This window comes from Asparagus officinalis, chromosome 6, assembly GCF_001876935.1.
Source record: "Asparagus officinalis chromosome 6, Aspof.V1, whole genome shotgun sequence".
Classification (NCBI taxonomy): Eukaryota; Viridiplantae; Streptophyta; class Magnoliopsida; order Asparagales; family Asparagaceae; genus Asparagus; species Asparagus officinalis.
In genome coordinates, this window is record NC_033799.1 from 66,182,978 (window position 1) to 66,193,543 (window position 10,566).

The window sequence follows — 10,566 nt, forward strand, 5'->3', positions numbered from 1 at the left end:
TCACTTCACAAATCCAAGCCTTCTAAAACTCATTAGACGTTGGCCCCTAAGGATTCGAGCTCAATAAGGAACAAGAAATCCTTAAGTGAACGGTTTAAGTTTTCTCAGAATAGTTGGTGTCTAAGGCAAGGTTTAGGGGTTGCGTAAAGCGCTCCGCAAGGAAAGAGGTACTTAATTGATCTTTGATCACCCTCTAGTACTATCCTTACCTGGCTAACTACCTGGGTAAAACTTTGATCTTTTCACTGTAGGAATTTTTGGTTAGGAGCTGGTCTAGTGGAGTTAGGCTAAACCCTAGAGTTAGAGTTGATTGAAAAGTGATTGCCTTGATTTGTTTTAGTTAGGATTTTTCTTTTTCTTTATCTTCTCATATAAAAAAAAACTAATTTTCTTTATCTTTTCATTAAAAAAAAACTAATTTTCTTTCCTTCCTTAAAAAAAAAAAAATTGTTTTGGTGTATGCAATTTTGGGTTCGGGATAATTTTCATCGCTTAATCCGTGTTGAACCAATCCAAAAAATGGCAAATCAACCAGTTCTTCAGGATATGTGTTACCCCACCAGAAATGCAATTCCATCTTGCATAAGACTCCCCGAAGTAAATGGAGCAAATTTCGAGCTTAGACCGCATTTCATTAACATGCTTCCCAAATTCCTAGGTAATGAAACAGAAGATGCATATATATTTATCTCGGAATTTGAGGAAGTATGTATTATGATAAAAATGAGAGAATTAACCGAAGATGCGATTAAGCTTAGATTTATTCCATTTGCTCTAAAGGACAAAGCTAAAAAATGGCTGTACAGCTTACCGATAAATTCCATCTCAACTTGGGAGGAATTTGTCACCGTTTTTCTCAAGAAATTTTTCCCTATTCACAAAACGGTAAAGCTTAGGAACAGCATTCAGAATTTCAAAATTGTCCCGGGAGAGCCATTCTGGAAATACTTTGACCGATTTAAAGATCTTTTAATCCAATGTCCTCATCACGGTCTAGAAAAATGGCGATTGTGCCAAGTCATATATGAAGGATTGGACTATTCTTCAAAAACATCTTTAGAATCGATGTGTCAGGGAGATTTTATGAGAAAAAACGCCGATGAAGCTTGGGAATTCCTAGAGAGTCTATCCGAGAAAACAATGCAGTGGGAAAACTGTGATGACAGGGTTTCATCTGTTTCCCAATCTAAGTCTAGTGGTCTTTCCCTGGAGTCAAACATTGCATCTGAAGCGAAGATGGCGACGATTCTGCGGAGGTTAGAAGCCTTAGAAGTTAAGGAACGAGCTCCGGCTCAAATCAATCATATTTCTGCCCCGGGATGTCATAACTGTCAGTCTCCTACCCACGTTTCAGAGGAATGTCCTCTTCTAGGAAACAACCATGCTTTAGAACAGATGAACGCTGCATTCCAGCGCCCTAGAAATGATCCATTTTCTCCAACCTACAATCCAGGTTGGAGAAATCATCCCAATTTTGCTTGGAACCAAGGAAATTCTCATGGAAACCAAAACTTTATTCCCGCGTCAAACCAACAATTCCCTAGGGGAAACACTGTCCCATTCAACGCACCGAACAATTTTTCTAACCCACCTTTTCCAAACCAACATCCTCATCCTCACCAGCCTACAAATCAATCAAATTCCGATCATGACAAACGTTTGAGTGTCTTAGAAAAGGGTTTAGAAGCTATGATCAAAGCTTCTACACAAACTACCAACATGTTGACCCAATCATCCACCACTCTAAATTCATTCATGCAAACCACCGGCCAAGTGCTCAACTCGAACACACAAGCCATAGCCCGGTTAGAAACCCAACTTGGGCAACTAGCCGGTGGAGATCCCATTCCCAGTTCATCCTTCCAGATACTGGGGGTGGAGAATCCCACCTCGAGTTTCTTTTCCAGCTGAAGATAGAATATAAAATTCTTCCTCTTTAGCACCGGGAGATAGAATATAAAATTCTTCCTCTCCTCGGACCTTTCCGATGCTCGGAGTGGCGACCCCACTCCCAGTTCATCATTCCGGGTGCTCGGAGTGGAGATCCCATTCCCAGTTCATCCTTCCAGATACTGGGGGTGGAGAATCCCACCTCGAGTTTCTTTTCCAGCTGAAGATAGAATATAAAATTCTTCCTCTTTAGCACCGGGAGATAGAATATAAAATTCTTCCTCTCCTCGGACCTTTCCGATGCTCGGAGTGGCGACCCCACTCCCAGTTCATCATTCCGGGTGCTCGGAGTGGAGATCCCATTCCCAGTTCATCCTTCCAGATACTGGGGGTGGAGAATCCCACCTCGAGTTTCTTTTCCAGCTGAAGATAGAATATAAAATTCTTCCTCTTTAGCACCGGGAGATAGAATATAAAATTCTTCCTCTCCTCGGACCTTTCCGATGCTCGGAGTGGCGACCCCACTCCCAGTTCATCATTCCGGGTGCTCGGAGTGGAGATCCCATTCCCAGTTCATCCTTCCAGATACTGGGGGTGGAGAATCCCACCTCGAGTTTCTTTTCCAGCTGAAGATAGAATATAAAATTCTTCCTCTTTAGCACCGGGAGATAGAATATAAAATTCTTCCTCTCCTCGGACCTTTCCGATGCTCGGAGTGGCGACCCCACTCCCAGTTCATCATTCCGGGTGCTCGGAGTGGAGATCCCATTCCCAGTTCATCCTTCCAGATACTGGGGGTGGAGAATCCCACCTCGAGTTTCTTTTCCAGCTGAAGATAGAATATAAAATTCTTCCTCTTTAGCACCGGGAGATAGAATATAAAATTCTTCCTCTCCTCGGACCTTTCCGATGCTCGGAGTGGCGACCCCACTCCCAGTTCATCATTCCGGGTGCTCGGAGTGGAGATCCCATTCCCAGTTCATCCTTCCAGATACTGGGGGTGGAGAATCCCACCTCGAGTTTCTTTTCCAGCTGAAGATAGAATATAAAATTCTTCCTCTTTAGCACCGGGAGATAGAATATAAAATTCTTCCTCTCCTCGGACCTTTCCGATGCTCGGAGTGGCGACCCCACTCCCAGTTCATCATTCCGGGTGCTCGGAGTGGAGATCCCATTCCCAGTTCATCCTTCCAGATACTGGGGGTGGAGAATCCCACCTCGAGTTTCTTTTCCAGCTGAAGATAGAATATAAAATTCTTCCTCTTTAGCACCGGGAGATAGAATATAAAATTCTTCCTCTCCTCGGACCTTTCCGATGCTCGGAGTGGCGACCCCACTCCCAGTTCATCATTCCGGGTGCTCGGAGTGGAGATCCCATTCCCAGTTCATCCTTCCAGATACTGGGGGTGGAGAATCCCACCTCGAGTTTCTTTTCCAGCTGAAGATAGAATATAAAATTCTTCCTCTTTAGCACCGGGAGATAGAATATAAAATTCTTCCTCTCCTCGGACCTTTCCGATGCTCGGAGTGGCGACCCCACTCCCAGTTCATCATTCCGGGTGCTCGGAGTGGAGATCCCATTCCCAGTTCATCCTTCCAGATACTGGGGGTGGAGAATCCCACCTCGAGTTTCTTTTCCAGCTGAAGATAGAATATAAAATTCTTCCTCTTTAGCACCGGGAGATAGAATATAAAATTCTTCCTCTCCTCGGACCTTTCCGATGCTCGGAGTGGAGATCCCACTCCCAGTTCATCCTTCCAGATACTGGGGGTGGAGAATCCCACCTCGAGTTTCTTTTCCAGCTGAAGATAGAATATAAAATTCTTCCTCTTTAGCACCGGGAGATAGAATATAAAATTCTTCCTCTCCTCGGACCTTTCCGATGCTCGGAGTGGCGACCCCACTCCCAGTTCATCATTCCGGGTGCTCGGAGTGGAGATCCCATTCCCAGTTCATCCTTCCAGATACTGGGGGTGGAGAATCCCACCTCGAGTTTCTTTTCCAGCTGAAGATAGAATATAAAATTCTTCCTCTTTAGCACCGGGAGATAGAATATAAAATTCTTCCTCTCCTCGGACCTTTCCGATGCTCGGAGTGGAGATCCCACTCCCAGTTCATCATTCCGGATGCTCGGAGTGGAGATCCCGCTCCCAGTTCATCCTTCCGGATTCTGGGGGTGGATATCCCACCTCGAGTTTCCTTTCCAGCTGTAGATAGAATATAAAATTCTTCCTCTTCAGCATCGGGAGATAGAATATAAAATTCTTCCTCTCCTATTTTGACACAACTTTCAACTTCCAATCCGCGCACTTGGTGCATGGGGAATTTTATCCCGAATCCTAAGTAGGGATAAGTCAACACCTAACACGTGTTGCCGGGTAGCCTATTCCCGTAACAAGGGCAAAGTCTACGTATTCAAAGTCGTAGCATTAAGTCTAAGGGAGTTCATTCCTTTAGCACAACGTTACATGCGGAACGGATTTCGACAATCCGCATGCTAGCCCGATTCAAACGGTAATCGGTAAAGGCATATCAAACCCGTTGAAGGCTGGGGGTTTGCCAAAAACCCCAAAGTCAATGCCTAACACGCGTTGCCGGGTAGTCTATTCCCGTAAGAAAGACGAAGTCTATGTATTCAAAGTCATAGCATCAAATCTAAGAAAAGCAATTTTCTTAGCACAACGTTACATGTGGGACGGATCTAGACAATCCACATGCTAGCCCGATTCAAACGGTGATCGGTAAAGGCATATCAAACCCGTTGATGGCTGGGGGTTTGCCAAAAATCCCATAAAATCTGTCATTCAGAAGAAATGCAGACAAATCACAAGAAAGAAGCAAATGTGGAGTTTCTATTAATAGGTCAAGTCAAAAGCATACAACAAAGAGCTCATTAGCCCGAAGGCAACTGACGGCTAAGAATATGAGACTTTAAGCTAAAAAGTCTATCTGCATAACTCTGCTCAAGTCCCGCCTGCAGATCTGCTCGGGCAGATTCCTCAGAACAGCTCAAGATCTCCGCAGCTTCACTCTTCAACTTCATCAATCCCTCCTGAGTGGATCCGAACTCCTCGAGTACCTGGTCACGGGAACGCTCTAGTCCGATCAAGTCATCTGCGATAAGAACGGCGGATTCCTCGGCACGCTTCAAGGCCTCCTTCAACCTAGTCGCTTCCTCGCGATTCGAGTCCAAGGAACGGAGTAACTCAGCTTTCTCCCTATCCATCCTCGCCATGTTAGCCATTAGATGCGCAAGGGAGCTCTCGCGTGACTGAAGCTCACGCCCGACGGAAGATCTCAGTTCACGCCACTGCTCCATCCTATGCTCTAACTCAGAGGATACGAAAGAAGAAGCCCCGGTAACCTCCAGTTCCTTCAACTCTCGTATCTCTGACTCCAGGGCAGCGAAATCAGCAGTGAAGGAATCAGCCAGTTCCGGGTATCCTTCTTCCCTCATCATCGTCATGTGGCGAGAGAAGGAACGCCGGAACTGATCGAAGCCGCCTCCTCGGTGGAGAAGCTTCTCGATCAAGCCATTATACCAGGCGGTGAAGAAGCTGAGGTCCGTACGGAAAGCCTCTCCGTCAGGATCAGTATCGGCCAAAAGGCTACGGACACGCTCGTGCAAAGAAGATCGAGATCCTACAAGCAACAACTTGGAAGCTCAGTGAACTATCGAATATGGAAAGGAAAGTCAAAAGGCAGGTTCCGAACATACCGACGCCAACGGATGTCCCATCGGGTTGAGAGCCGACAGGCTCCGGGACAGCAGCAGAAGAGGGTACGTCAGCCCCTGCAGACAGATTGCTCGCACCACTCGGCAGAGACGGGGAGGCACCACTGCTATGAGGACTTTCAACCCCGGGGACTGTAGCAGTATCAGGCTGAACGCCTGGTCCTACAGTGACATTCCTATGTTAACCAAATGGAAATTTGGACAAGTAAGGAGAATCGGGATAAGGAGGTCGTATACATACCTGCAATCCCCATGTCCTCAGATGCAGCCGGAATGCCAAGAGTCATAAGAGTATCGGCCCAAGCTGCTGGTCCTATGATGACACTCTCTTATTAGTCAAAATGAAAATTTAGACGAATAAGAAGAATTGGGATCTGCATACCTGTAGATCCATTATCCGCGGGCATTTGAGGGATGTCAGGAGTCATATGAGAATCAGTCCTAGCGGCTGGTCCTATGATTGCACTCATTAGTCAAAAGACAGATAAACATAGGAAAGTACAATATCCCTGAATCGTATACATACCTGCAAGCCCGTCGCTCTGAGGCAAACTGGATATGCCAGGGATAGATACCGGGCTAACTCCAATGGTAGACGCTGCGATAATCAATCATTCATTAGTCATATGAAATATCGGGCAAGAGGGAGAAAATCAGATATATACCGGTAGATGAATCGTTCCCGAAGAATGGTCTCTCGGTCCCTCTGGAAGTCTGCTCAGCCAGCATGTCAGCTAATAAGCCGGCATCCGGCTTCGAGAAGCTTGGCCCCTCCATCGCAACATCTGCAGGGTAACCCAAATGTTGAAGGATGAGGAAAGCTCAAACGAGAAATCTTCCTTCACCTTACATAAGGAAAATGACATTGGATGCGGATATACCTGAATAAGGGATTGTGGGCTCAACATTATTTATCTGCTCAAGATCGATGTTAAGGTCGATGCCCAAAGACCCATCGTGAAAAGCGTCGCACATTTGTTGCACAAAGCAATCCATATTGTCAACACCAGGGGACGCCGAACCCGGTGGAAGTTCGCCCTCTTCGAAGAAACCTGGAGCACAAAACATGGTCACAAATCCCCAAAAGGTAAACAACCTTGAAGCAAGAGCAATTGAATGTTACCTCCCCCTCCATCAGCGGTGCTCCCTAAGTCCACTCCATAGGGACGCTGACCGTCATGGGGCTTATGGGCGGTCTTCTTCCTCTTCGGAGCACCCACCCTCCGAGGGCCAACGGGTTGAACATGCGCAGGCCTATCACACGTTTCAACGTGTGTAGGAGCTGAGGGCTCATGATCACCGGCTGTCCTACCTAAAATGACAATAGCCATTTCAATGAAAAAGAGCTGTCATTTATGGAAAAGGAAAATTAAAAGAGACAGGACAAACCGGTATCGAGATCCCCTCTGCCGGTATCTGCATCCACACACTCTTCCTCGGAGGTCTCATCATCATCATCCGTAGGGAGGAGCTCTTCTTCGTCTGTGAGAAGAGATTTGGCATGCCCTTTTTTCCGCTTCCGAGCAAGCTCAGCCTTGCGAATCGCCACCATAGCAGCCCGGACTGCATACTCGGACTGCAACTCTGAGAGGCTCTTCACGCTGATGGACTCATAGGCAGAAAGCAACCACTTGCAGCTGAGGAAAGTGATCAGTGGCTTACGCCTATACGAAGGAAGAGCAAAGCGAGCTCCAGTACATCCCACCATCGTCCATAGCCACGCTCGTACGCCATCAATCAATCCTCCCTCAACCTGAAGGCTACGGCTCGGATTCCCAACATACAGTTGGTCGTAACCGAACTGGCGAGCAAAGCGGCAAGGGAGATAAGGCTCTATGTAGCACTGGTTCTTCACCCGGAGGACAAGATATCCAACACGGATGTTCACTAGCCACCGGAAACAACCAGCATCGAGAATAGTCCGATCGCTTCTGGGTTTCTCCTCATCAACCAGCGCGTCGCCATAGCGACCTGAAAAATGAGGGAAACACTTAAAGAATTCCCAACTCTTGCGGACTCGAAGCTCTTGCTGCACATCACTAAACTTGTTCCCGAGCCATCTGCTCTTCTCCAACAGCTGTATGAAGGGGACGGGGATGTCAACAACACTGGGCGCTGACATCAAGTCAGGACGGTGAAGAACGAACCACGCCATCAGATATGCATAAGGGAGCTCAACCTTCGGACAAACAAGCTCAGCTGATGGTGCAGAGCCCATATGTGTGAAACTACTGACCAGACCCCTGAGCCCGCAATGGATGCTAGCAACCATTGCTGGGAGCAGGGAAAGCTCTCTCCCGTAGGCTAGCTGAACTGCAGGGAAGAGCACCTCGATGGGTAGAGCGTCTGAAGACTGATGCGGGACGACACACTTCTTCAACCAGAGGGCGAGATAGCCTGCTAATAGAGTCCGGGGCCCAATGGACTTCTGTGCACGGCGGAGAAAAGAGCGAAACTTGGTCCCCGCGGGAAAAGTTCCCTCAGCACTGGCAATAGTGTAAGATTGAGCCTCAGTCTTCTCCAGCAACTCATTAACCGCAGAAGGGGGCAATATATCTAACTCATGAACGGACTCGTCGGAGTTACCCTCCAAGTTCTGGAACAAATAGCAGGCAAACTGTTTCAAACTGACCTGCCTCTTCCTCTTCGCTTGAGGAGAAGTCTGAACCAAGGAGGTGTGATAATGACAGGTAAGATCCCAGAGAGTGTCATACATGTCGGGAGTATCTTTCTTCATACACTCCAGCTGTTGGTTCGAGGGGAAATACTCCTGATACGGACAATCTCCCATCGGAAGACCCGAAACATAATGCATCTCATGCAAAGCTAGCCCTAGCTCACCACCACTGGTCAGAAAAGTGTTGCTGTCAGGCATGTAGGTCTCCAGCAAAGCCAAGAAATGGCGACAGCTGACTGGGATTCCGTACATAGTAGCTCGTATGGGCGCGTACAACCCACTGCTCTTCAGATCCCTCTCCCAGCGCGCCAAGACGAAATCAGTCATGCGAGCCCACCACCCTTTGGCTAGTGAGGAAGCCCAGCCATAGCATCTGAACTCTATTGAAGATAACCGTCTCCCCAAAAGAGCTAGACGATTACTCACAGTAGAGGCAGCTGCTGACACCTCGCCTGGGGGTGCAGTGTCAAGACCCATAATCCCGGGTCGAAGACCACGAACGTCATGATACCCGTTGGAGCCGGGGGTTTTGTGGTGAGTGACATATCCGCACTGAACCCGCTCAGCATCTTCAGTAAGAGGCCAAGACATCTGCCTGTCCACGGCCTGCCCCTTCAAGTGACTGAAGGAATATTGGCGTGGAATCGAAGGGATGTACAAACAAGCTCCACCATCAAAAGTCAGCCAGTGCTCCTCTTCAAGAGTCAATATAGCGGGGTCCTCAACATGATCCCCGAACAAGAAGCTCGGCTTCTGTAAAGCCTGAGTGGAAGTAGAATCAGCGGTAAAGGTGGCGTCTGTGATAAGCTGGCGCAAGCAGTGGCGCCCTCCTTCCCGTATTAAGCGACAAGATTCATCTGAGCGACCTCTATCGAATCGAGGAAGTGGGCTAACAGCCTGTCTAAGGGAAGCCGAAGAGAAGACCCCCCGACTACAACCGGTGTTGGCGTGAGGAGGAAGACTACCCGAGGGGAATTCCACTGCAATAACGCACAAGGGTGGAGTCAGAAAATTCATAAGAAGAATGATAGACTCATTCACGGAATAATTGGAGAGACGATTTTGAGCGTCCTACACCGGAAGAACGGTATGCATCATCACGTGAATAACGTGGTGACATACACCGACCTATAAGGCGTAGGACGACACAAAATCGCCCCAATATACCGAAGACTTGAATTGGCTAAGCAAAACAAGTCTGAAACCTTACCCTCCGCGAGAGAGGTATCGGTTCTTCCTTCATGACCCGCAAAGAGGTCAATCAGGGATGCAAAAAGAAAAATCGGCATAAATTCTCACCCCCGAAGAATGAGGCCGCGGAAGAGGATGTCGTAGGAACCTCCTCCTCACTATGCTGTGAACGAGAACGACTCCTCCGGGGACGAGATCGACGCGGAGACATTGCCAATCTGCAACGAAAAGCAACAAGTCAGGTACAATCTAAAATATGAATACACGAAATTTAAAAGGAAAATTGAGAACTTTAATTAAAATCCTATACATAAATAGGATTTCATAATTGAAGTCTAGTTAAACCTACAAAATTTCGTGCATGCGAAAAAAATGATTGTCATTCGCGGTGAATTTTGGTGAAATACCCAAAATACCCTCCGTGTTCAAGGCCAAAATTCAGGTCAAGGACACACCCGGTTCGGGTCATGATCGTCATATCCGATCATTTAGCACCCCCGGTACCCCACCATTTTGGTTAAATTTTGCAAATAAACCCTTTTTGCAGAATTTAGCCAATCTTGCATAAAAGCCCCTCTACAAATTTTGCATTTGGTCTCCACATGCATTTATCAAAATTTGATCAGGGGCTTGGGGTTTAGACCCCTTGGATTTCAGCCTCAATTTCACAGCCCTTTTTGCAAATATAAGCCCCTCCAAAACGTTTAGGGGCTGTTTTGCAAATAAACCCCTCAAACAACTCCTTAATCCTATTGCATAAAGCACCCCCCACATCCCTTCACCAAGTGGACATAAACTCAATACCCAAATTTCAGTCCCACTTTTGCAAATAAAACCCCACGAATTTCAGCCCTATTTTGCAAATAAGCCCCCCCAAAATTCGGCCATGTCACCTTTTTTGCACAAAACACCCCAATGTATGGTGCATACACAACCCCTAGCCTACTACAAGCCTAAAAATGCAACCTTTACAAGAAAATAAAAGGATTGTAAAAGGATTAGGCTTACCAAATCAAAGGAGATTTTCTTTGAGCTTGAAGATGGAGGAGAGAACCCTATTTGGGGAATGCA

At 47.1% G+C, this 10,566-nt stretch overlaps 1 long non-coding RNA gene across 1 annotated transcript; it reads right to left on the bottom strand.

The window, feature by feature from the left end:
• LOC109845267 lies at positions 5,904–6,331 on the bottom strand. Its single transcript, XR_002248264.1, has 4 exons — positions 6,293–6,331; positions 6,154–6,225; positions 6,010–6,081; positions 5,904–5,940 (listed from the first exon to the last, which is right to left on the bottom strand). It is a non-coding gene; the product is annotated as an uncharacterized LOC109845267 (long non-coding RNA).